The 27079-nt window shown below is 39.0% G+C and overlaps 1 protein-coding gene across 1 annotated transcript in view; it reads left to right on the forward strand.

Moving 5' to 3' along the window:
- LOC127568975 (potassium voltage-gated channel subfamily H member 7-like) overlaps positions 1-27079 on the forward strand; it is a 361581-nt gene that overhangs the window by 90560 nt on the left and 243942 nt on the right. The gene's annotated exons all lie outside the window — the stretch shown is intronic.

Here is a 27079-nt window from a genome sequence, read left to right on the forward strand (position 1 = left end):
AGCAATAGGAGTTCCTCTGCCAGAAGGACTACAGTGGTTCAGGAAGGTAGTTTATCATACTCTTGAGCATTTAGTGTCAACCAATAAATGATATCTTTGCCAATGACACCAACACCCTGAACGATGAATTTTTAAAAAAATCCCAGAATCCATTTGAGCAGACCACAGGCACAGATGACCAGTGTCATTTCAGACCAAAACACTCCAATCAAATTTTGAAGCCACTTGTTAGGTTCAGGCTGACACAATGATACCCCTTTAACTATGAATATTTGTAGAAAGTCCTATTTCAATGCTGCTCTGGTTATATCCTGCACTATTACCATTTTGAGAGTGTTTCACTTCCTCAAATTTCCAGCAATATGTTGAAGAGTTGTGTAGGATTTCTGGGACTTTTCCTTCTTCTCAACAAAGTGGATAAAAACCACCTCCATTACTGAACATGAACATTGACTGGGAATATTCATCTCATTTCAAGATAGGGGAGAAATTTGTCCTTGACATTACTACTAAATGTTTGGAAGAATATTGACCACAATTATACTCTGTCTTGTACTTTTGGATTCATGGACCTCCAGTCAATACTCTTGCATGCATTTAGTAGTGCCAATCACAACCAATATCAGGATCACAAAACAAGTCTTATTACCGCCTAGCTGAATGGCATTGAGTGAAATTCCTTCTGACTATATAATTATTTCCTCCTGATCAGATAAAAACAGAGCCAAAAACATTTTAAAACTCTCAGTCCCTGCATGAGATGCTGTTACACACATACTGAATATTGAACATCTGTTTGGACAGGCAGTGTACATAGTAGACTTCTGTGCACATGGCTTAGCGGCTATTAGATCTAGAGCGCTAAAATTAACATTCTTTGATTAGTTGCCCATTACTATATAACTGCACCTAAAATCTCAGAAATACAAGAGCAGTTCATTGACTGCAATCAAACCATAACCAATCTGAATAAGACCATAAGATATTGGAGCAGAATTAGGCCATTTGGCTCATCAAGTCTGCTCTGCCATTGAATCAAGGCTGATTTATTTTTTCCCTCTCAACCCCATTCTCCTGCCTTCTTCCCGTGACCTTTGACACCCTTACTGATCAAGAACCTATCAACCTCCACTTTAAATATACCCAGTGACTTGGTCTCCACAGCCATCTGTGGCAATAATCTCCACAGATTCTCCACCTTCTAGCTAAAAAAATTCCTCCTCCTCCTCTGTTCTAAAGGGACATCCTTTTATTCTGAGGCTGTGCCCTCTGGTCCTTGACTCTTCCACTACTGGAAACTTCCTCTCCACGTCCACTCTATCCAGGCCTTTCAATATTCTGTAGGATTCAATCAGATCCCCCCCTCATCCTACTAAACTCCAGCGAGTACAGGCCCAGAACCATCAAGCACGCCTCATACATTAACCCTTTCATCCCCAGGGTCATTCTCATAAACCTCCTCAGGACCCTCTCCAATACTAGCACATGCTTCCTTAGATATGGGGCCCAAAACTGTTCACAATACTCCAAATGTTATCTGGCCAATGCCTTATAAAGCCTCAGCATTGCATCTTTGATTTTTATTCTAATCCTCTCGAAATGAATGCCAACATTGCATTTGCCTTCCTTACTACTGACTCAACCTGCAAGTTAACCTTTAGGGAATCCTGCACTAGGACTCCCAAGTTCCTTTGCACCTCCGATTTCTGAATTCTCCCCCCGTTTAGAAAATAGTCTACGCCTTTATTCCTTCTACCAAAGTGCATGACCATACACTTCCCTACACTGTATTCCATCTGCCACTTCTTTGCCCATTCTCCCAATCTGTCCAAGTCCTTCTGCAGACTCCCTGCTTCCTCAACACTACCTGCCCCTCCACCTATCTTTGTATCATCCACAAACTTGGCCACAAAGCCATCAATTCCATCATCCAGATCATTAACATATAACATGAAAAGTAGTGGACCCAACACCGACACCTGAGGAACACCATTAGTGACCGGCAGCCAACAAGAAAAGGCTCCCTTTATACTCACTTTTTGCCTCTGCCAGTCAGCCAATCTTCCATCCATGCTAGTACCTTTCCTATAATTTCATGGGCTGCAATCTTGATCTTGTTTAGCAACCTCATGTGCAGCACCTTGTCAAAGGCCTTCTGAATATTCAGGTAAACAACATCCACTGACTCTCCTTTGTCTATCCTGCTTGTTACTTCCTCAAAGAATTCCAACAGATTTGTCAGGCAAGATCTCCCCTTAAGGAAACCACACTGATTTCGGCCTTTTTATCATGTGATTCCAAGTACCCTGAAACCTCATCCTTAATAATGGACTTTAAACATCTTATCAACCACTGATGTCAGGCTAACCACCCTATAATTTCCTCTCTTTTGCCTCCCTTCTTAAAGAGTGGAGTGACATTTCTGATTTTCCAGTCCTCTGGAACCATTCCTGACTCTAATGATTCTTGAAAGATCACTGCTAATGCCTCCACAATCTCTTCAGCTACCTCTTTCATAACTCTGGGGTGTAATCCATCCAGTTCAGGTGACTTATCCACCTTCAGACCTTTCAGCATCCCAAACACCTTCTGCTTAGTAATAGCAACTACTGCTCTTCTTCTGCCCCCTGACTCTCTCGAATTTCTAACATGTTGCTAGTGTCTTCCACTGTGAAGACTGACACAAAATACTTATTCAGTTCATCCTCACTTTCTTTGTTCCCCGTTGCTACTTCTCCAGTGTAATTTTCCAGTGGTCCGATATCCACTCTTGCCTTTTTCTCTTTATATATTTGAAAAAAAAGTTGGTATCCTCTTTTATATTATTGGCTAGCTTACTTTTATATTTCATCTTTTCTCCCTTTATTGCTTTTTTAGGTGCCTTCTGTTGATTTTTAAAAGCTTTGCAATCCTCTAGCAGAATCTACCAGTTTGCATAGATGCTAAAGAGCCACCTGAATTCACTCATTAAAATATCTTGGCTTAATTCCAAGGCACAGTAGGTAAAGTTCTAGGATAAAGCTGTTTTCTCAAACAAACTAATCTGACATACACAGAGTAACCAAAAAAAGGATCAAAAATCTAAAAAATTGAAGATGATGGAAATCTGAATTAAAAAGAGATTCTCTGCAGGTCAGAAGGTATCTGTGAAAAGTAAAGCGGTTAATAATAGGTAACAGAGTTTGCAAATCTGTGTTTGACTTCTCTAATATAAAAGAGACCATGAAGTCCCCTCTGCTTTGGAGAAACCAAATGCAGATAGGTGACTGTTCAGTCTGCTATTTCAAATTGCTTGTCACATTAAGTGCCTCAATTCATATTCCACATTTCCACATTCAGTCCCTCATTAATCCTCATGTAAATACAAATCAATGAAAACACAGATGCTGGAAATCTGAAATAAAAACAAAATATTGGAAACACTCAGCAGGTCAGGCAGTATCTTTTAAGTCTGGGATTTTTCATCGGAACTGGTGAAGATTTCTTCTAACGAATGATGCCAGACATAAAATGAACAATCTTGGTCTCATCTTATTATAGTCATTCTCTTTGATCTCTCCACCCCTCTCCCTCTCTGCAGCTTAAAACATGTTTATTTTCTCACTTTTCCAGTTTTGATGAAATGTCAGCAACATGAAGTATTAATTCTTTTCTCTCTTCACAGATGCTCTCTGACTTGCTGACTATTTGCAGCATTTTCTGTTTGTACAACACAGAGAATGTTGTTACTTACATGAAGGGGATTTGACTATAAGTGATGTTTTATTTGTACAAAGCCTTGACTGGATTCCATCTGGTACATAAGTGTTCAGTTTTGGACATGGAATCTCAGGAGCATATTGGTCAGAAGCAGCTCAGATCTGCAAGTCTTTTCACATATTATTTACCTTTATCATGGGTTAGAAGAAACAAATATGTTTCTCTGGCTCTGAATAGGTAGTTTAATTGCTTCTGGAATTAGCTCCCAATTCCTGATTGGCACACTCTCCTGAAAGTCCTGCAATTTACCAGCATTTTGGAAATGGCCCTTCTATCCTGCTGGTGATATTCAGTTGACATTTAAGAGCTAACATCACTTAGACTTCAGGCTTTATTGTTTTCCACTAGCTTTATTTTAAAATGACTGAATTGTTAACCCAAAGGGAAATTGTTATGAAACTGCAAAGAACAGCAGAGTCGTATTTTATAATTAATTTAGCTCACGGTTTAGGGGAATTGAGTTCCAAATCTGGTTTACAATCACCAGTCATGGTAGCAGTTCAAGTGCTACTGATAAATGTGCAGATTTCTTTTTGTAATGTTGATCTATTTCTGGATTCAATTGGTATAATCTAAAAGGCAAGTTATTTCATTAAATCAACCATGTATTAAAGCGGATGCAGTGTCTCTGAAGTATCCAAAATTATTGTTCTTGTATAAAAATGATACTATTCACTTCATAAGAGTTAAAGAAACATCATTACTTATTTCATAATATCTATGCATAATTTAAAAAATATCATTATGGTGCACACTGCCTGGTATAAATATTACTGCATTAAAATATATAATAGAGATTTCTTAAGGAAATATTCAAAGTGGGAAATCGTTATGCAAGTTGAGTTGAAATGCATGGTTATCAATGCTATTTACAATTATTGCAGAATATTCAATAGTTGTGAATTTGATTCCCAAAATGAATTAACATTGATGAATAATATTCAATAAAGAAGAAATATATTCACTCATTGGGGGGGAGAAAAAGTCCAAAGAGTGACCAAATCACCATCATCACTGTCACCCGAAGTCTACTTATGCTTCAGATAAACTGTACTATGGAAAGCATTTGAGATAACCACAGCCAGCTCCAAAAAACAATGTATTCTTGGCCAGATTTTTATTTTGTGAGTTATTAATTGGAACATAACAATTGGCCAAGTAATCAGGAATAATGCATCAATTCTTCTTTGAAATTGAGACTCTGGATGTTTTGCATCTATCTGCGAGGATTGATGGAACTTTAGTTTAATATCTCACCTAAAAGATAGAGTATCAGACATTGCTGGGCTCCCTCGGTATTCAAAGCGAAGTGCCAGATCTTTGGATAGGAACCTACTACCACGTGATCTGTAGCTGACAGCCACAAAGGTGAGATTTTGTAATACCTAGATCCCCTTATATGTGAGCAGTGGGGAAAGAGCTGTATTTTACAGTTAAGGTATAAATAGCAATGTCACAAATCCTGTTGTTATAGTTACGAATCCTGTTGTTATAGTTACAGTCATTGGTTGGTTATATTCATTAATTAACAATAATAAAATTGATAGATCAAGAACTGGCAAGTCTTGGTTAGTGGATATTATACTCAGAGGAGACTTGAAAACTTAAAGTAACTCATGTTAATTATTCCTAAAACCATTAACATTCCACTGCACACATGTGATTCAACTTGCGCTGTTCTGTTATGGAATTAGCCAGACATGAAGAAACAAAATGTCATTTTACTAATGCACATTTATTTCCTCCTAGCCACCGTAGCAGGCAGCATCTGGCTGTAGCCACAACATGAAATATTTTTCTAAAAAAATTAGAATTTTGATTTTTTATTAATCATGATCCAATGTCCGCCCATTTGGTGTGGGGGTTGTAACTCATTGAGCCTAATGACAGAAAATATAGGTCTAGATTCTGGGATTCCAGTTACAGGTGAACAAGTAGAGGAATTGCATGCTTGGTCTGATAAATATTCATTTGCTCTCTTTAGTCATTTGTGATACCTAGATACCATTGTGATCTGATGTGGCGTAAAGGTGAGCAGGCATGTAAACCTTAGTGGTCTAACGATAACCTTGACCATGGCCTCCACATTCATCTGAAATGTGGATATCACAAAGGTTAAAAAGCTGTAAGCTCATCTCAACTGTGTGAATTATTCATTCTTTATTCATCCGCAGCCTTGATCTCAGAAGGGCCAAAGCAGAGTTCTGCAGCAATGCTGAATTTCCATGCCCCTTAAGCAAATGCTAGGCTTTATCCAACACAGGTATCCTAAAGAATCATTGTGATCCAGAAGAGAAAATCATAATGTTTCTGTGCCTGGTAGGAGCTTAAGGGCAACGGTAATATGCAGGAAAATTGGTCCTAAAGGGCTGGCAGTTAGATATTGCAGATACCAGACCATTAGGCCGTTAAAATTTTCCTAATACAAAAAGAATGTAACATCCGATTGACCTTATTGCTTTTATTTAATGTGAATAAAATATAGAGTACTAGTTGTGATAAAATATTTAGTTGTAATTGTCACTATTCCATAGGTTTATGTCAATGATATTGATCAACATACATCAAAAATATAATAAATAAAAAAAATTGAAATAGTTGTTAAAATAGTACATGATTTAAGTGGTGTTCTTTGCTGAGAAAATCATTACATACCTCCTAAGCAGATGCAGATTCTTTTTGGAATTGGTTTGTTGGAATTGGTTTATTATTGTAGTGAGATACAGTGAAAAACTTTGTTTTGCATGCTATCCAATCAGATCATTTTATTACAACAGTGTATTAAAGTAGTAGAAGGGAAAACAATAACAGACTGCAGAATAAGTGTTACAGTTACAGAGAAAGTGCAGTGCAGGTAGACGATAAGGTGCAAGGCCATAAAGAGGTAGACTGTGATATCAAGAGCCTATCTTATCGTACTAGGGAATCGTTCAATAGTCTTATAAGAGTGGGATAGAAGCTGTCCTTGAGCCTGGTGGTAGGTGCTTTCAGACTTTTGTATCTTCTCCTCGATGGGAGGGGAGAGACAAGAGGATGTCTGGGTGGGTGGGGTCTTTGATTATGCTGGCTGCTTTACCAAGGTAGCGGGAAGTGTAGACAGAGTCCATGGAGGGGAGGCTGGTTTCTATGATGTGCTAAGCTGCGTCCACAATTCTCTGCAGTTTCTTGTGGTCTCGGGCAAAACAGTTGCCACACCAAGCCGTGAGGAATCTGGATAGGATGCTTTCTATGGTGCATCAATAAAAATTGGTGAAGGTCAAAGGGGACATGCCAAATTTCTTTAGCCTCCTGAGGAAGTTGAGGCGCTGGTGAACTTTCTTGGCCATAGCGTCTACGTGGTTGGACCAGGACAGGCTATTGGTGATGTTCACTCTTTGGAACCTGAAGATCTTAACCCTCTCAACCTCAGCACCATTGACATAAACAGGAGTGTGTGCATGCCCCCCTTCCTGAAGTCAATGACAAGCTCTTTTGTTTCGCTGACATTGAGGGAAAGGTTGTTGTCATGACACCGTGTCACTGGGCTTTCTATCTCTTTCCTGTACTCCGACTCATCATTATTTGAAATTCAGCCCACTATGGTGATGTCATCTGCAAACCTGTAAATGGAGTCAGAGCAGAATCTGGCCACGTAGTCGTGAGTATATAGGGAGAGTAAGGGGCTGAGGATGCAGCTTTGTGGGGCACCAGTGTTGAGGATAATCATGGCAGAGGTGTTGCTGCCTATCCTTACTGATTGCGGTCTGCTGGTCAGGAAGTCAAGGATCCAGTTGCAAAGTGATGGGTTGAATCCCAGATCTAGGAGTTTGGAGATGAGTTTGCTTGAAATTATAGTATTGAAGGCAGAGCTGTAGTCAATAAGCGATAGTCTAACATAGGTGTTTTTACTATCCAGATGTTCCAGAGATCAGTGTAAGGGTAGGGAGATGGCATCCACCGTGGACAAATATAACACCCCCACTGATTTCAGAGAATCTCTGGCCTCGGACTGCTCAAAGAGAAGGAACATTCTGGAAAGCATTGAGAACCTTGAATCCACAAAGTGCACCATGTCACAAACTGCCTACCCATCTGTGTAAGCATCCATGGTTCCCACAGTGACCTCATTTGTCACCTCAGATGCCACAAAACAAATGTAGAAACAAGCCATCCTTGATTCTGAGGGACTGCCTGAGAAGAAGGTAGTCCTAAAAGATATATACTTGAAGTGTGTAAACATACCTAAAGAGTACTGAATCATAGAATGCTTTTTATAAAGATGGAATTTGAGTCAGAGCAGCATCTGCTCAGATATGATTTTCATAGAATTATGCTGTTAAAATCAGCTTTGTTGAAATTGAATTTACAGGTATAGTAATCCTTTTCCCAATGCCTTATACTCTCTGCAACAAGACTAAGTCTAAATTGACCTATTTGACCAATGAGGTGAAAAGAAATATAAATGTAGTCAAAACATCGTCTGCTGTTTCACATTTCTTAGTACCTTCGCATACATTTTCAACATCTGGGTACTCTTTCTATGGCATAGAGTCCTTCTGTTTTAGCTATGATTGAAAATAACTGCGTGCAGAGAAAAGGTAATAATGAACAAAATGTCATGCCTTTATATATCATAGCCAAAGCTCTTTGCTAATTGTACATTAATCATTTCCATACTCATACCCAGATAATAGAACATTTCCAGATGGCGATCTTGCTTTTTTTTCCTTGAAAAGAATCAGCTTCTGTTTCAGATAATCACTTATAATCATGTGTGATGTTTTAGAGAGAAATGAGTGCAAATTTAGGTCAGAAATCCAAACTAATCCGAATTTGGTTGGATACAGTATATTCAGCAGGGCACAGCCTGGTCATATCAGTTGATTTTGATAAATTTTGATTTTGCACGTGCTGGAATTTACGTTTATTGTGTCAGTAAGCTTATTCTTTCATCCAGTCGGATGGTTTCATCCCAGTTGAGCTTTCATAGCAAGTAAATTATGTCCAGTATTTATTATAGTTAATCACGAATAATACATCACAGTTGTATGAAAACAAGTAATTGTACTTGATACCAGCATGCCAGAAGGTTTTAGATTCTACTTTACTTTTGTAAAAGAAAGGCTTTATTAAGTTTGGCGAATGTACACCCTTGTGCTAAGGATTCAGTGATGTAGTCATATGTCACTGTGGTAGTAAAGCTATTTGCTAGCCAGTTTGATTGCTTTGCCCTAGGTCCCTGATAGACCTCTTGTGAATTTTGGAAGTGCAAGACTAAAATTTAATAAGCTCGACTGGAGCCAGTGCTGTCGGACTGATTCAAATTTATACCCTGATTCATTTAGGAAAATGAATTCCTCATTCTATATATTTCCCACTTCCTCTCTTAAATGCTCTTTCACATCCACTTTGTCGAATTGTATGTAGTAAAAAAAAATGAGTGACATGTAGATCTTATTCATTGCATGGTTCACTTTTAAACCTTGACCTGAAAATACCTCACATAGCTGACAAAAGGGTAAGAAAGACATCCTTCTGTGAAATCTTTTATAAGATTTAGGCTTTGTTCCCAATCCCAAGGATCACATTTAATATTTGAAATGGGTGGTCAGCATTTCTAGAAGCACATCAACAACACCTGGCCCAGAGGAGATGTGTAAAATCAGACTGAGGCTCTGCCACTCCATATTTTCATCTTGCTGCACTAAGGGAAGTTGAAGTTATTGTGCATAGCAATGGAATGCATTATTAATGGCAACTTAACATTCCCCAGTCCCTAAAAATGTTGTCATTGACCAGAAGCCATTGAAATACAACACCTGTCTAAATTCAAACTCTCAGTCAAATCATCCCTATTGTGTGCATCATCCAACATATGACAAATAGAAGTAGAAAATTTGCCAAGATTTCTGTTGAGCTGCTTTTTCCAAAGAATTAAGTTGGTTGTTTTCCTCTGGATTTTGAGATGTCTTAATATTAAAGCACGGTGAAAACACTTCAGAATGAAGGAAGTGAATCAGCAGCTTGCATTTGCTACAAGACAGGGTGAAATATATCTCCTTCCTTTCCATGCAGGGAATAGAAGTTTGATTATTTTTGAGAAGTAAATGTTTATAGCATTTTTTTTCCTTAATATATTTTGGTGAAACATTTGGTACTTCTGTGGAAGATTTACAACTACAAACCAAATTAAATATAATACATGCTGTTGAATTTATTTGTGAACTCAGGCAGTTTGCTTAGTACCCTTATTATCTGGAAATCCAATGAAGTAGTTACATTTAATAAATATGCACTTAATCAAAGCATTTATGGATACTATCTGCTATGTGTGCCTCAGGAACAACTTAGATTTACTAAAATGTACAAAAAGGCGATGGTAACATGGTAGAAACAGAAGTCTTGAGTATTCCAACAATGTCATATATTAGAATAATATAGTATGTCAGTTTCAAATGTGTGACTATAGGTTCCTCGAGAAGATTGGTACAATTTAAGATGATATCGTTAGCATCATTAAATATATAAGTAAGAAAAGTATAAGGCTCTCTATACTCAGTTTAATGGCATTGTTTTGAATGATGTTAGTTGGCTGATTTCATGATTTGCCTAGAGAAGTAATGTTGTTTCACTAACTGCAGTTCAATTTGAAAAATGCATGCAAATAAAATTATTTCCCCACATTGTTCACATGGGACACATTGAGTGAGACGCCCAGTTGAATCTCCAATTAGAATTCCGTCATCAAAGACTGTGGAAGTTTCTGAAAACTCCCACATTAGAGTCTGTATAAAACAAGATTTTATTGATATTTGAATGCATGCTAAACCAAAAAAAAAGAGCAGCACAATGACCTCAGTTAAATCCTGACCTTGGATATTCATTGTGTGTAGTTTGCATGTTCTCCCTGTAACTGAATGGGTTTCCCCTGGATACTCCAGTTTCTTACCATAGCCCCAAAGGCTTGCTGATTGGAAGATTAAACATCTGCTGTAAATTACCCCTGGTGTAGGTGGGTGGCAGGAGAATCAGCGGGGAGATGTTGGGCTTGTGAGATTTCATCGGAATAAGTGGAGGGAATGGGACTGATGAGATTGGTCTGAGAGCGGTTTTGGTCTTGATGGGCCAAACGGCCTCCTTTGCTGTCAGAAGAAATAATTGTGTGTTCTCCATTCTGAAAAATCACAGAACAAATCATGCAGGGTGGCGATGACTGGTGCCGATTTTTGAATGTTCCTGATGCCGATGTTTTATTTCTGCCACATTTATCTTCACTTTGTATTTTAGGTTGTCATTGCTCTCAATGTTACATGTTGATTTGTTGCAATATGAAAATAATAGAAGGAATAATGAGGAGACGTCTATTTCGGGTTCTAAGCACACCCTTGAAGAAAGATTTTTCATAACTTTGGTGCTTGCTGTACAATGATATATTCCAAAAATTAGCTTTGCACTGAAAGCAAATAAAAGCTTGTGACTTGATATGGAAAATATTGCTAGTTATTTCCTGTATCTGAGCTATCAGTTTGTTCTTTGTCTGTTCAAGTCACAAGGAAAATATTAACATAACACATGTTTCTCACAGTACAATACCACTGAAAGTTGCAGAACTGAAAGTCTTAAAACTGCAGAGGGGATATGATCTGTTCAATTGTGGACTAGGAGCTAGTTCCTGGCCTCCCAGGCAGAGTGGCCCAGTGACACACAGTGGCACAGATCCAGAGTTCAAACCCACTGCAGTATTCTTTGAGATCTTCTCATGGTACCAAATGTATGCTGAAGTAAGTTAATAGGTTATGGGGAGAACTTATTGCCTCCTCAGTCAGAGGAGATCTGGTTGGAGCTATCAATGCTAAGTCAGTTAGACTCTATGGTTCTTGTAACATCAATAATGTAAGGATGTGATGAGAGATGAGATATCTTTATTAGTCACATGTACATTGAAACACAGTGAAATGCATCTTTTGCGTGGAGTGTTCTGGGGGCAGCCTGCAAGTGTTGCCACGCTTCCGGCACCAACATAGCATGCCCACAACTTCCTAACCCGTACGTCTTTGGAATGTGGGAGGAAACCGGAGCACCCAGAGGAAAACCATGCAGACACGGGGATGCTCACCTAAGCTAATCCCATTTTCCTGCATTTGGCCCACATCCTTCTAAACCCCTCCTATCCACGTACTTGTCCAAATGTCTTTTGGATGTTGTTATTGTACCTGCCTCAACCAATTCCTCTGGCAGCTCGTTCCATATAGAAGTTGCTCCTTGGGTCCCTTTTAAATCTTTCCCCTCTCACTTTAAAAGGAAATCTGACTACATCTGAAGTTAGTTCTGTAGCCCAAAGATTTTTGGCTCAGAGTCAATGAAGCTGGTCCAAGAGTCAGACCCTGCAGTGTATTGATGGGGAGCGGGTGGGGTGGGAAACTTTATTCAAAGAGGTGCTGATAGCACAATGTAGCTGGTGCCTCGTCTATCAGTTGGGAGTTATGATTGGTATCTTGGCTTCGGGAAGGCAGCAGAGCAAAAGGTGGGCCTTTGCTCTAACAGCTTCCTGCTCCACACCCTGTGAGCAGTGAGGCAGGAAGGCAGGTTGTGTCTCCCTGACCACACTGTGAAAGGGTCAGTGGATGAGACAGGCTTGGCCAGTCCCCCGTTGCAACACTGGGTTCAGATGAAACCTGAACCAATCCTTGGGCTCCTTTAAAAAGAGTCGTTTCCTTTTCACTGACCAACCGTTGCATCTCCATGGAGACATCCGGAGCCTCAACCGTACAAAAGCACTGATGTGGACAGGAGGTCCTGCTTGGAGAGCAGGGAGTGGGGCAAACATCAGTGGAAATGAACCTTTGAGTAATTTTTCACTGCACCTCATGACACTATGGAATCTTAAAAGTGATACATTCTTCCACTCAGGGAATTACTAAGCAAATCATCACAAGCAATATGCTTGCTAGTAATCACTACACAATTTTCAGAATGAATCCCAGATTCACCATTGAGATATTGAAACAGTAACAAAAAGCTAGAATTAAATTCTAATTACCTCAGTGATTTGACTCTTTACAAATTTTCAGCTACATTGTCGAAATAACTGTGTGGATACTATCTAAGAATATGTAAGGCAGTTTGATATATGTGTTCATTTTAAAGTCTGGCATTCATCACATTTTATAAATACGGTTGTATCCCTGTCAGACACCGTTATTTCCACCTGAACTAATCTGTGTGAAGAACTCGTCCACTTACTACTGCTCCTTGGATCTTCATACATTACTATTTCTCAGCAAATCCTGGCTTTGGTCAGTGCTGGAGAATCAGAACAAACAACGGTCTTATGGTGATGATTGTTGCCAGTAACATTATCACAACAAATTTTCAGCCACAGCATTAATAATGTATGCTTAATGAAATATAAGAAATACTTGCATTTATATAATATTTTTCATATGCCTTTCAGGATGTCCTGAAACTCTTTGCAGTCATTGAAGCACTTTTTGAAGTGTAGTTGTTGTAATGCAGGAAACATGGCATCCAATTTGTTCACAGCAAGCTCCTATACATGCCAACATAATAATCTGCTTTACTGAAATTGATTGAGAGGTAAATATCTACAATGGCATCAGAAATAATTTCTCTGATCACCTTTGAAACATTGCAATGGGATCTTCTGCATCCCTCAAGCAGGACCTCAGTTTAACGTCCAGTCTAAAAAATGGTATCTTCAACAGTGCAACAGATCTCCCAGCTGAAGGTGACTGTTACATTTCCAGTTCAAACAGGAAGAATGCAGTACTGACTCTATTTCCAGGGTATAAATTGGTTTAAGAGGAATATCTTTCACTGGGTGAAGAGAGGGAAAACATGGGAAATAGTAATCAAAATATCTTTGTTTTAAAATAATTGTTAACATTAAGGAGAGGGAACAACAGAATGTGAAATACTCAACTTTGGCTCAGGTGGAATGGAATTGAGGATTGGTAGTAAATCCAGGAATAACCTTTGGGAGGTCTTCAAATGGAAGATCATTCAGTTACAAACTAAATATTTTCTGATAAGTGGGGGAGAAATAAAGCTAAACAAAACTTTAGCTCTACAGATCTCTTAAAAATAGAGAGATTAAATTTAAACAGAACTTTAAGCCAAGGCTTCTAACTGCAAGAAGTTAGACTAGACAAGGAAGTACCTCTAAAGTAGGAAATTATAGAAGCAGTATGAGCATAAGGGAACCAGTAAATCTTGTATAAACTTATGATAAATGAAAGTGTGGTCAAAGGACAGGTGAGGCTATTTAAGGGATCTTTGTGCAGAGGGGGAGGGCATGGTTTATGTGCCAGATGGGTACTTTGTCTTTGCTGATGAAGTGAATGCTTCCAATGTCATGGTAAAAGAGGAAGTAGTAAAGAAATTGGATAGGATTAAAAATAGATGATAAAGTATTTTAAAGATTGGCAGGGCTGAAACCAGAAAGGTCATCCTGTCCTAATGAAACACATCTAACAGAGCTGAGCAAAGTAAGGTGGAGATTGTGATGTGGAGCAGTCAGAGGACAATCGTATTGCAAGGATTCCAAAATGGGAGAGCTAAATCTGAAAACTGCAGACCAGTCAGCATAAATATTGCTGCTGGAGAAATATTTTGTTGACAAAATGTACTATTATTTGGAATAATATAGGAAAAATAATAATATTTTTATTGGGGAAAGAAAAAACTGACTTTTCTTAACTACTGCCCCATTTCCAATCTTTTCTGCTGCAAAATATCTCTGTGTGTTATTGTCCCTACAATCCATGCCCCATCTTTGCCAGAATTCCACTTTGAAGTCACTCAATCAATTTCTGTGTCTGCCATCATACTAAAGCTGTTGTTGTCAAGGTCAAAAATGACACTGTGTGACTGTGAGTGGTAAACTGTTTCTTCTTGTCCTTCTTACCTGTCTGCAGTTTCTGAAATAGTTGATCACATCTTCCTCCTCTAGTGCTTCTGTGCCCTTAGCCAGCAATATGGGGTTGTAACCCAGCTGTTTGCAATTATATCTATCCCGTCATGACCAGAGAGTCATCAGCAATCTCTTCTCTTCCCATCCCTTTAACATTTGCTCTTGTGCTTCTTAGAATCTACCTTAATCCCTTATTAATATTATTCAAAATCATCCAATTCTGGGCAGACTCCCAACTCTACCTCACCATCGTCTCCCCTTGGCCCTCCAGAGTTCCTAAATTGTCTAAAAACTTCTTCAACACCAAAGAAAATTTCCTGAACTAAATATTGGAAAAACCGAAGCTATTGTTTTTGATGTCAGCCACGTTCCATTCCATAGCAACTGAGTGCATTCGTCTCCTGACAACTATCTGAGGCTCAGCCAGACCATTCATGATTAATTTAATCCCAAACTGAGCCTCTGACCACATATCTAATCCATCAGTAAGACTACAGATTTCCCTTTCCATTTGTGCTGATCTTTACTCTAAATGCTCATCCAGGCTTTTACTATCTTTGGATGTCAATGTTCTTCTGGTTGACCTTATATTTTCCACTCTCTATAAAACTGAAATCACACAAAATCCTGCTCCTCATGTTCTTACTAGATCCATTTTCCTCCAGAAAAACTCCTTATGTGGTTGGTGTCAAGTTTTTTTCTCTGATCAATGCCCTAGGACAGTTTGCAATGTTAAAAGTTTTTGAAAATGCAACTTTTCTGTTGTTGGTGAAGTACCTGTTTTATGTTTGAGCTATCAAAAGGCATTGGAAAAAGCATCACATAGTGTTCGCAAACCTGGAGCTAATGGTATTAAAGGGGCAGTGGCAGTGTGGATCCATAATTGATGAATGACTATATTTCTGATTGAAGGAATGTAGGCAGTGGCATCCACAAGGTCTGGTCTTCGGATCAGGGTTGATTTTGGTATACTTTGACAAATACTAATGACGTGAGATTATGTAAATCATAATTTTGATAATTCCAGATGATAAGAAATTAAGAGATTTTCTCTTTGCGTACCATGATAATTTATCCTTCGGTAAAAGATGGCAGCTGACCATTTTTTTTAGGCTCTGATAGTGACACTGTTCAATTGACCATCAGGGAGAGTTTCTTCTCAGTTGTTTACCTCTTAAAAAAGCACCACTACTCAGATTGTGCCTGTCACCATACCTGTGTTTGGTCCCCACACTTTTCCCACTTTTTGTAGCCTCTGTGTCCAACTGCCCTGGAGATGTGGCTGCCACAGCCATCCCATGAAGTGGAATAGACCACGAATAACATAGCAGAGGATCCTGAGGCCCTCAGCACCATCAAACCCTCCTTACTCCCTGCAACGCTGATGGCCTTTTTGATAGCTCCCTGCTTTTAAAGGTTTTTGACAATTTTAAAAAATTTCTTTGACAATCAGAAATGCTTAAAAACTGTTAAATTGGATTTAAATAATTAAGGAAATATATAATAAAAATAATGAGCTAGATATTGGTATTGGTTTATTATTGTCACTTGTACTGAGGTACAGTGAAAAGCTTGTCTTACAAACCGATTGTACAGGTCAATTCATTACACGGTGCAGTTACATTGAGTTAGTACAGAGTGCATTGATGTAGTACAGGTAAAAACAATAACAGTACAGAGTAAAGTATCACAGCTACAGAGAAAGTGCCACAGCTACAGAGAAAGTGCAGTGCAATAAAGTGCAAGGTCACAACAAGGTAGATTGTGAGGTCATAGTCCATCTCATTGTATAAGGGAACCGTTCAATAGTCTTATCACAGTGAGGTAGAAGCTGTCCTTAAGTCTGGTGGTACGTGCCCTCAGGATCCTGTATCTTCTACCCGACGGAAGAGGAGAGAAGAGAGAATGTCCCAGGTGGGTGGGGTCTTTGATTATGCTGGCTGCTTCACCAAGACAGCGAGAGGTAAAGACAGAGTCCAAGGAGGGGAGGCTGGTGTCCGTACTGCGCTGGGCTGTGTCCATTAATTAAAGATATTAAGCTCAAATAAAATAAAGGAAAAAAACTATAATACTTACCCTGCACTATCCTATCCAAATGAATGGGGCTGTGCTACTGGCTATCTGCACTCTGCCTCCAGATTCAATGGTGAGTCCATTGCTGGTGTGGGGTTCAAATGCTCCAACATCTCACTTCTAGCTCATTCTGACTTCCTTGTTACAATGAGCAGGCAAAAATGTCAGGTACAAGCTGACCCAAGCACTGCTTCTTAAAGGACTGTCAGTTGAAGATCAGTACGATCCTGCCCAGTGCTTTGACCACCATCCATTCTTGTCAGAGTTAGCCATGACAGAAAACCCAGCAGAACCTCTGGAGGAGTTAATACAGAAAGTTGATGAAGATAGTGCATTTAATGTTGTCTACATGGATTTTGGCTAGGATTACCAACTCTAGGTTCGACATTTCAGACTTTCTTGGTTATGTTGTCAAAATTTCTCAAAAAATTCAATCTTATTAGTCAGATACAATCTTTTACTTAACAGTTTTGTGCTGAGTGAGCCTCTCTAAATGACGGCTTAAATAGTCTGTCAAAAATATTTCCAATACTTCTCCCACCATTAATTTTACACTGACTGGACTACAATTAATCTGCCTGATCTTTTCACCCTTATTTTAACAGTACCATATTAACTGTTTTCCAGCTCTCTGGAAAAATATACGTTTAATCAAAGAATGTTGGGAAATGATAGTCAGAGCCTTTGTTACTTCTTACCTTCCTTTTCTGAGGAGCCTGGCATACCTTTCATTCAGATTAGTCAATTATATCTTCAAAAATGGCCAGGAAAGTAAATGTTCATTGGAGCTGGACACATGACAGGCTGGATACAAATTTGGCTCAGTAGCAGGAAGGAAAGTGTAGTAGTCAACAAGTTTTTTAATGACTGTAATGTTGTTTACAGTAGGGTTCTCTTCCATTTGTGGTATGGCACAAATAAAGTTCAGTCAATAGAAAACAATGCAAGGGGAGGTACAATAAATGGTAGAATTCTAAGATCTGTAGAAGAAAGGAGAAACAAACATAATGTTCTTTTCATTTTTGGCTGTGGTATAGAATTTACAATTGGGGGCTTGTACTAGAACTGAACAAGATGATATTTGGCTGCAGGTTGAGCATTGTGTACAGTTCTGGGCATCATATTACAGGGAGGATGTGTTAGCACTAGAAAAGGTGCAGAGATTAATGAAAATATTGCCAGAAGTTGAGAATTTTAGCAATAAATTAAGTTTAGCTAAACTGGAATTATTTATTGTGAGGCAGGAATGCCTGAGAAGAGATTTAATTAGATATGTAAAATTATAATTAGCCTAAATAGAGTGAGTAGAAGAATCCATTTCATTTAACTGAATTCCTTAATTCATGGGGCATACATTTAGGGTTATTGCAGGAAAGATTAGAGGAGAGTTGCGGAAATTATTTTGCACCCAGAAGTTGGAGAGTGTTTGAACTTCGTACTTCATGGTGCGGTAAATGGTAGACATCCTCATCATGATGGAAGTACTTAGATGAGAATTTATATGTATTACCTCACAAGATGAAAGGCTAAAATCTGAGAAGCAGGTTTAGGCTAGATGGTTCATTTCTGGTTGACGTGGACAGTGGTCTGAAGGCCTTCTCCTCTGCTGTAAATTTCAGACTCAATGAAATTGTGTAGAATGTATATACTCACAAAAATAGGAAATGACTCACATAATATGAATGGAGAGTCTTAATAGATTTTTATTGATTAATCAGTTTACTTTTACTAAAAAGATTTGAAGAATATGTAATGAATTCAGGTTCATTGCTTTCATAATGCTGGCTCAATTAAATAGAGTCATAGAGTTCTACAGCATGGAAACAGACCTTCAGCTGTTCAAATCTATGTCAACCCTCAAGCATCCATTTACACTAGTTTTACACTAATCTCATTTTGTTCTCCCCACATTCCCATTAATTCACACAGGTTCTAACACTCAGGGCAATTTACAGTGACCAACCAACCACATGTCTTGGGGATGATGAAGGAAACCAGAGCACCCAAAATAAATTTATAAAATGCCAGTACCAGTACCAGATTGTTGTACAAACCTATCATGTTGACTAATCCCCTGGTCTGGCCTATAGATGGTTCCACATCTACTATGATTGTTAACTATTATCTGTCTTCAAAGTGGCATTGCAAACAATTCCATTCAAGGAGAAATTAGGCAATAAATACTGGTCTTCCCAGTAGCGTCTACATACCATGGTTGAAAAAAATAAAACAAAATTCCATAAATTATTACTAAATAGTTATCATTAATGATGTACAGAAAATCATTTTCCACAATTATTAATTAAAAGAAAATGTATTTGATTTAAAACTTTGTTTTAAGCCCTGAGCCACTATGTGCAATTTTATTACCCATTCTGCCTATGTAAGCAAATGATTTTAATTTCTCATTAATATGCTGTAGCTTTCAAATTAAATTAAAAATGTTGTTTGGCAAATTTCCAAAGATGTGGATGGCTGAATGTTTTAAATATAAATAGAAGCATAACAGTAAAAATGAAAAATGTCAAATTTTAAGAAATGTTGATGCCTGAATTCTATTGTAATTACAGGTTCATTTTTATTAGACTCATTTTTAATTACATTTTCTCTAAGAGTCTCATTCTTGAAATATTGCACAAGGGATTGCTCATGTTTCATTTATAAATCAGTAATTCTTAGGCCAAACTTATAATGATCCATTGCATTGAGTTGAACTTCCCAATTCTAAAGGAAAAGTAGAAAGCTATACGTAACTCTGTTCAGCTTGGTATCATCTCGGCTCACTAATGTACATTTGGTTGAAATTTAAGCAAATTATTGAAAAGGAAGTGAAATGATACATCCTTCATCTATTGAAATAAAACTAAAACTATCAATTAACTTGTCTATTCAAATACTGAGAATGCAGCACTAAATAAAATAATATGACTTTGTCCATGCATTTCTGCTACTTTGGCATCATAAGTAAGCCATGTTATCAAAAGAACATAATATGAGTATTCCATAAGCTGTAAATAGACACCATCTAATACCCAGAATCAATCTGCCTTCTAAATATCAAAGCCATAAATCTAAAGTTTCATTGAAACCTACCCTTTGAAGACAATTGATATGGAGTCACGTTGTTCTCCACTGAATCTAATTTTTCTGCATCTGAGTTCATGAAAATTGTTTGCAATTGGCTAACTCAAAACGATAATGCATTGTTAAAACCCATGAGAAGGGTGCGCAAACTTAACAATCCAGACAACCCACTTAGGTTTTCTTTAACTTAACATTATCTTTGTCATTATTCCCCATTTTTAAAATCCAAATATAGATAATGAAAATGGTGCTGAAATTGGTTAGAGTCTACATCCAAATGGAGCTCAAGAATCTCAATGAATGATCCCTATTACACTGCACGCAACAAATCTGTCTCAGGAATCCTTCTACCTTTAAAGAAATCAGTGTGGGACAAATCTAAAAAATAAACTTCATGCACCCAAAGGATCTTGCTTAGCTCTGTCAGGTAATGATGTTCCTTCATTTACACATATTTCAATTTATAAATTTTCATTAATGTCATTGACTCTTAGGGGATACATGTCTCTTCAATTTATGAATCTATTTTTTTCTATAACAAATCGCATGGCACTCTGCCCACAGGTACACTGAACCAAAACACCTATACTGCATTTGGGCCAGAATTTACCTTAGCGAAACATTTCACAAGTGTGCGTCTCTTTCATAAATCGAGGAGTGGCTGTAATGTCAGCTGAATTTGTTCAAGGATTCTCTAGATGTTGAAAGGCAACAGTAGAACACTCACCGCCCCAGCTGACCACAACTGTGTTTCTATAGGTAGGACTATTACCCATTTCCCTCCACAGCTTCTTAAGGGGAAGAACTTCCTTCTGCCTCTCTGGCAAATGGCATCAGAAGTATCTATTTGGACCCAGGAAGACTTGACATTGTAGGTGAAGTAAAGTTTACCAAATCAGTGGCAGTGTACTGCCTGTTTGGACCAAACTAAGCTTATTGACACCCCCAAGGAATTACATAATATTAAATTCTCTTGACAAGGGCATACACTTTGTTTGGAATTAGTTAGGGTTAAGCTCCCACTGAGCACAGGTGTTTACTTTGGTGATGAATATGGGATGATGCAGAATCATAGCCACTAAAAATAACAAAGTTGTTGAGCATCTTGAGTGACCATGTGACCATTTTGCTTGGACGAATCTGAGAAATTCATGATTAATTGTAGTAAGGCTGAGACGCAGTCCGGAGCACAGGAAAAAAAAAACAAAGTGCCTGCAAAATATGTGATGATTAAAAGTACAAGCCTAGAAGTTGTTGAAGTAGAACACAGTAAAACTGGCAGTCCAGACCTAAGCCAGTTGTACTTGAGGTCTCTATAGTTCTGATAAATTGCAGGGCCCCTCCCATTTAAATATTTTGTCAATGGAGATGCTCTATAGGGTGAATAACATCATCAAAGTAGAGGGTGAGGATGAAAGTAGTTGGAATGATGTCACACAGGAATACAAGAAAGCAATGCTATTGGTAGAAATATGGTCAGAAACATGTCCAATGTTGGCGCACTTATCAAAGTCTTATTTTAGGAAGTAATTGAAAAACTTCAAAACTATTTCAAACCTTCAGAGATTGTGGAGAATTTTGAGTTTAGAGCTGATAATCAGAGAGCAGAAAAAGTGATTAGTGATTACATTGCTATTTTAAAATACCTGTTGCAGCATTGCAACTTTGGTCTGTTTTTGCACTGTGCACTGCAAGGTATGTTTGTGTGTGTACTAACTGATGCGTTCATCCAATCCAAGTTGAAAATGCACCAGATCCAAAGTTCAAATGGGCATATAAAATTGCAGTATACATATAAGTGGCTACTTAGCACGCAAAGGAGTTTCATTCGGCGTAAAACATTAGTGTTAGGGTGGTATACAAATCAACGGCAGGTGTAATGGTGGGAGCCCTGGCATCAAGTCCAGGTTATGTGACCATGACTGACACAAAGGGCAGGTCCGAAGGGCAGCCCTGTTCCCGTTGCAATGGGAATAATTCAACATAGGTGTCCGGCCAGAGAAAGAGGATGTTTTAATTGTAGTAAGCAAGAGAATATAGTCTCTCTTGCCAGAGTTGAACATATTTGAAGAAAAATTCATCGAAGTACTGTCAAGCTTAAAACAATCCTTTGTGCAAATAGAAGTGATTTATTTAGACAAAAACAGCCTGCCGTCAGCTAAGGAGAATGTTGAGGTCATCATCAGACCCCCCAAAAAAATCCAAAACATTACTGAACGTCAATTGTGTCTAGGTATGATCCAATGCTACATTAGATTTTTAGCTGATCTTACCACATTACTGATGTCATTTCATCAGCTGTCGAAATAAGACAAACCATTCAATGGAAGCAAGAGGTGTATGATCTTTGTAAGAAAAATCTTAGCAATAAGTCTCTTTTATGCACCATGATAGCAGGTGTGTATTGAAACTTGCTTCTAGCTACAGAGTTGGGGCAGTGAATAGCAATGACATAGATACTGGCTGTGAGAAGCTGACTGCTTACACATTATGCACAGTAACCAAAAGTGAAGGAAAAATTATACTCACATACAGAAAAAGGCATTAGTAATAACATTTGAAGTTGCAAACTTTCACCAATGAAAATTAGTTACTGACCGCAAGTCTTTGCTGGCCATTTTAGAATCAAAGTCTGCATCAGGATGCAGAGGTAGGCCATCCTACTGTCTCATGACAAAAAAAAAATGGAATGTTGTATATCCAAAGCCTTGTGAGACTACTTGATGAAAAAGCCACAGCAGTCATAGAAAATGGAATTTATACTGTATAGGTAGAAGAAAGTGATTTCCCTTTCACAGCAGTGGAAATAACTAGAGCTACGTTAAGATAGAGCATGAGCAGACTTTATGTGCGCGGAATGATTCAGACCAAAGTTTGAATGGAGACAGAAGTATTATAGTCTCTGAATTGTCCTCCAACTGAAATTGCATCAAATGGTAATTGGTTTATTATTGTCACATGTACCGAGATAGTCAAAAGCTTTTTTTTGCATGCCTTCCAGACAAATCATTCCATACATAAGTATGTCAAGACAGTACAAAAGGAAAAAAAATGCAGAATATAGTGTTACAGTTACAAAGAAAGTGCAGTGCAGGTAGACAAATAAAATGCAAGGGCCATGACGAAGTAGATGAAGAGATGAAGAGTTCATCTTTATTGTATAAGGTCTTTTCAAGAGTCTTTTAACAGCGGGATAGAAGCTGTCCTTGAGCCTGGTGGTACGTGTTCTCAATCTTTTGTGTCTTCTGCCTGATGGAAGTGGGGGAAAGAGAGAATGACAAGGGTAGAAGGGGTCCTTCATTATGCTGGCTACTTTCCAGAGGCAGTAGGAATTGTAGACAGAGTTAGTGGAGGGGAGGCTGGTTTTTGTGATGGTCTGGGCTGCACTCACGACTCCCTTCAATTTCTTGTGGTCTTGGGCAGAGCAGCTGCCATGCCAACCTGTGATGCATCCGGGTAGGATGTTTTCTATGTTGCATCTGTAAAAATTGGTGAAGGTTATCAGGGACGTGCCAAATTCTCTTAGCCTTCTGAGGAAGTAGAGTTTCTGGTGTGCTTTCTTGGCCATAGTGTTGATGTGGCTGGACCAGGACAAATAGCTGGTGATACTTACACTTAGGAACTTGAAGCACTTAACCATCTCTACCTCAGCACCATTGATACAGATAGAGATGTGTACTCCACCCCACTTCCTGAAGTCAGTGACCAACTCTTTTGTTTTGCTGACATTGAGGGAGAGGTTGTTGTCTTGACACCATGCCGCTTGGCTCCCTAGCTCCTTCCTGCACTCTGCCTCGTCATTGTTTGAGATCTGGCCCACTACGGTGGTGTCATCTGCAAAATTATAAATAGAGCTAAATCTGGCCACACAGTTGTGAGAGTATAGGAGTAAAGTGAGGGCTGAGGATGCTGCCTTGTGAGCACTGATGTTGAGGATAATCATGGAGGAGGTGTTGCTGCCCTTCCTTACTGATTGAGGTCTGTTGTTCAGGAAGTCAAGGACCCAGTTGCAGAACATGGTACCATCTAGGAGTTTTCAGATGAGCTTGTTTGGAATTATGGTATTGAAGGTGGAGCTGTAGTCAATAAGTAGGAGTCTGACGTAGGTGTCTTTGTTATCCAGATGTTCCAGAGTGTAGGCCCAGGGAGATGGCATCCGCAGTGGGCCTGTTTCAGTGTTAGGTGAATTACAGTGGGTCAAGTTTATCTGAAAGGCTGGAGTTAATGTGTGCCATGATCGGCCTCTCAAAGCACTTCTTGATGATAGATGTCAGAGCCACTGAGCGATCATCAGTAAGGAACTACGCTACCTTATTTTTCTTTGGCACCAGGATGATAGTGGCCTTCTTAAAGCAGGTGGGGACACAGGGTAGTGATACTGAAAGAATAGCAAAGTGAGATAGTGGAAGAATTCCAGGGAGAACAATGTGATATTGTCAAATTGAAGGCAGTAACATAATGCTTTGTTTATTGGTGTAGATCATCAAGCTAGTAGATGCGCCATATGTCACAATTGCAGAGTGCAGCCTCCTGTAGTGCTGCTCCGGTTGTGGAAGTGATCTACACACCAAAAAGTCTGTTTAAATTGTTGTGAAAAAACTGCGGGCAACACTTCAATTTAAATCAACAGCCTTTCAAAGTGATTAGAAGTAATGTGTATGAGGCCATTACCTGCCACAGAACTCACGATAGAGGAGTTATCTTTACCACAAGTAATTTTTCAGAAGACATCATACCAGATCAAAGTCCACAGTTTAGAATGTTTGCTTGTACAATTTATAAAAGCAATGGAATAAAACACCATTTCACCACCTAACCACTCAGTTTAAAAGTTCGTGTGGTAAAGGAGACACTGAAAGTACAGTTAATGAAAGGTTGATCAGACATCACTATGATATATAGTAGCAGCATTATTTCAAGGCTATGGAACAATACTACACCCAACAAAAAGATGTTCAATAGGGACTACGTGACATTGCTGGTCGTTTGATATCATTAATCATAACTATGTTATGCATGGATGGTGCAGGACAAATTTGAGTATAACCCTTGCACAAAGGAGCCAATTGTGTTTACTGATCAGGTTTTATATTAAATTCCTGCCTGTAGCACATTGTACACTGCAAATTCATGACAAGCAAGAATGGCACAAATATTGACTCTGTCACTCAAATGATCTGCCTTTTTATGCTTATTCTTAGATAACGGACGTAATATTGATATTAGGCCTATATAGAGCCATTTAGGGACCCAAATGCAGTTCAATGGGCATGTGAATACTTTTGCCATGGATTGCACTGGTTATAATTTTCTTCCTCATGATCAAAGCTGACTCACTACCACTCTGGTCCTCTGGGCTTTGAGGTGATTGACAAGATGAACATAGGAACCATAGGCTCTTTCACACATGGAGCCAGAACTGCCCGATGGGTTGGGCAGGAGGGTAGCTTGTGTAGTGGTCCCCTCCTTCCCGTGCGCCTCTGATGCATGGACTTGGAGTTCTCAATGCATCTGGATTGCTTTTTCTCTGCTTTGAATAGGCATGTGCATGGAATTGCCTGTTAACAGAAGGGATGCTTCATTTTTTTCATGGAGATTTTGAGCACATACTTGAATCTTTCCCTCTATTCCCCACATAATCTCTTCCCATGACAGAGCAGAAATAGAGTGTTTGTTTCAGGAATTTGGTGCATGTGAATGACATGGCTTACCCAATGGGTCCAACTGAGTGTAATTTGGGCTCAGTGCTGATGATGTTGGCCTGGGTTAGGTCACTGACATTGGTTTACTTATCCTTCCAGTGGATTTGGAGAATTTTGAGGAGATCACATTGATGATAGCTTTCTGGAGCCTTGAGGTGCCTGCTGTAGGTCAACCAGGTCTTAGAAACATAAAGGAGGGCAAGGATCACTGCTGTATAGTAGGCCATGAGTTTTGTGCCAGGTTTGAGGTCTTGATCCTCAAACACCATTTTCCTTATTTGACCAAAGGCTGTGCTGGCATGTTGGAGGTGGTGATGAATTTTACCTTCAATGTCTGCCTTTGCTGAGTTGCGTCTCCTGAGATCGGAAAATCGACCCATGTTTTCCAGGGTCTTGATGTGAACCTTTATTGTCAGAAGGCAGATTTGTACAGTTGGGGCAGTTTGGTAGATAACTCCTGCCTTGTAGATGTTGAGTATAAGACCATTCTCTCGTATACTTAAGTGAACAAGTTAATGATGGCTTGGAGCTTGACCTCCAAGTGCATGCAAAGGCAAGAGTCACCTGCACAGTGTAGCTCAACTACTGAGATTCAGATGACCTTGGTTCTGGACTGTAGTCATGGAAGGTTGAATAGTTTTTTGTTAGTTCTAAAGATCGATTCCTCTCAAGAAATTTAATATTTATAATCCACACTGTGATTTAGGGAGGAGTGCTTCAGCTACTGAGAGGAGTCAGGACCCTGATAATGACTCACTGTGGCAGACAGCAGGAAGATTCTCTGTAGTTTTTGTAGTCGGACTTCTTTCTTGAAACTTGGTCATAATTACAGCATCTCTGAGGTCCCCTGGTGTAGTGTCCTCTTACCCGATGTGCATGTTGTGATTGTGGGCTCAGGTCTGAAGCCCTCTTTGAGAGAGTTTTGAAACTTCAGTGTGGATACTTTTTGCTCCTTGTTATTTCTTAATCGAGATGTGGCCTTTTTGACTTACTGGTTGTAAATTAGTAAAGGTCGATGTTTTGGGTCAAGTCCCTGCATCAGGACTGATAGTGTAAAAGGAAGACAGCCAGTATAAGCTCGGGAGAGGAAGGGGTGAAACAGGAGCTGGTAGGTGATAGGTTGGAACTGGATGAGGGAAAAAAATTTGGACAGATGGAGCCAGGTGGGAGGAGAGAAGGTTAAGGTAGAGACAGAGGCTGGAAGGTAATAAGTGGGATTTATCTCTGCATAGTGAGACCAAGCATAGACTAGGTGACTGTTTAGTGGAACAATTGTGCTCTGTCCGCAGCAAACTTCTTGAGCTCCCAGTTGCACGTCATTTCAATTCCCTTCCTATTCCCAAACCAACTTGTCTGTCTTTGGCCTCCTCCACTGCCACAGTGAGGCCAAACGCAAACTAGAAGAACAACATCACATCTTTGACTTAGGTAGCCTATAACCCAAAGGTATGAACATTGAACTTTCCAATTTCAAGGTGTCACATAATGACAGAGCTGATCTAACACCAACAGCCATTTTGGTACTTTGGTACACTTTATACCTTCTTAA

Source organism: Pristis pectinata, chromosome 1 (genome assembly GCF_009764475.1).
Source record: "Pristis pectinata isolate sPriPec2 chromosome 1, sPriPec2.1.pri, whole genome shotgun sequence".
Lineage (NCBI taxonomy): Eukaryota > Metazoa > Chordata > Chondrichthyes > Rhinopristiformes > Pristidae > Pristis > Pristis pectinata.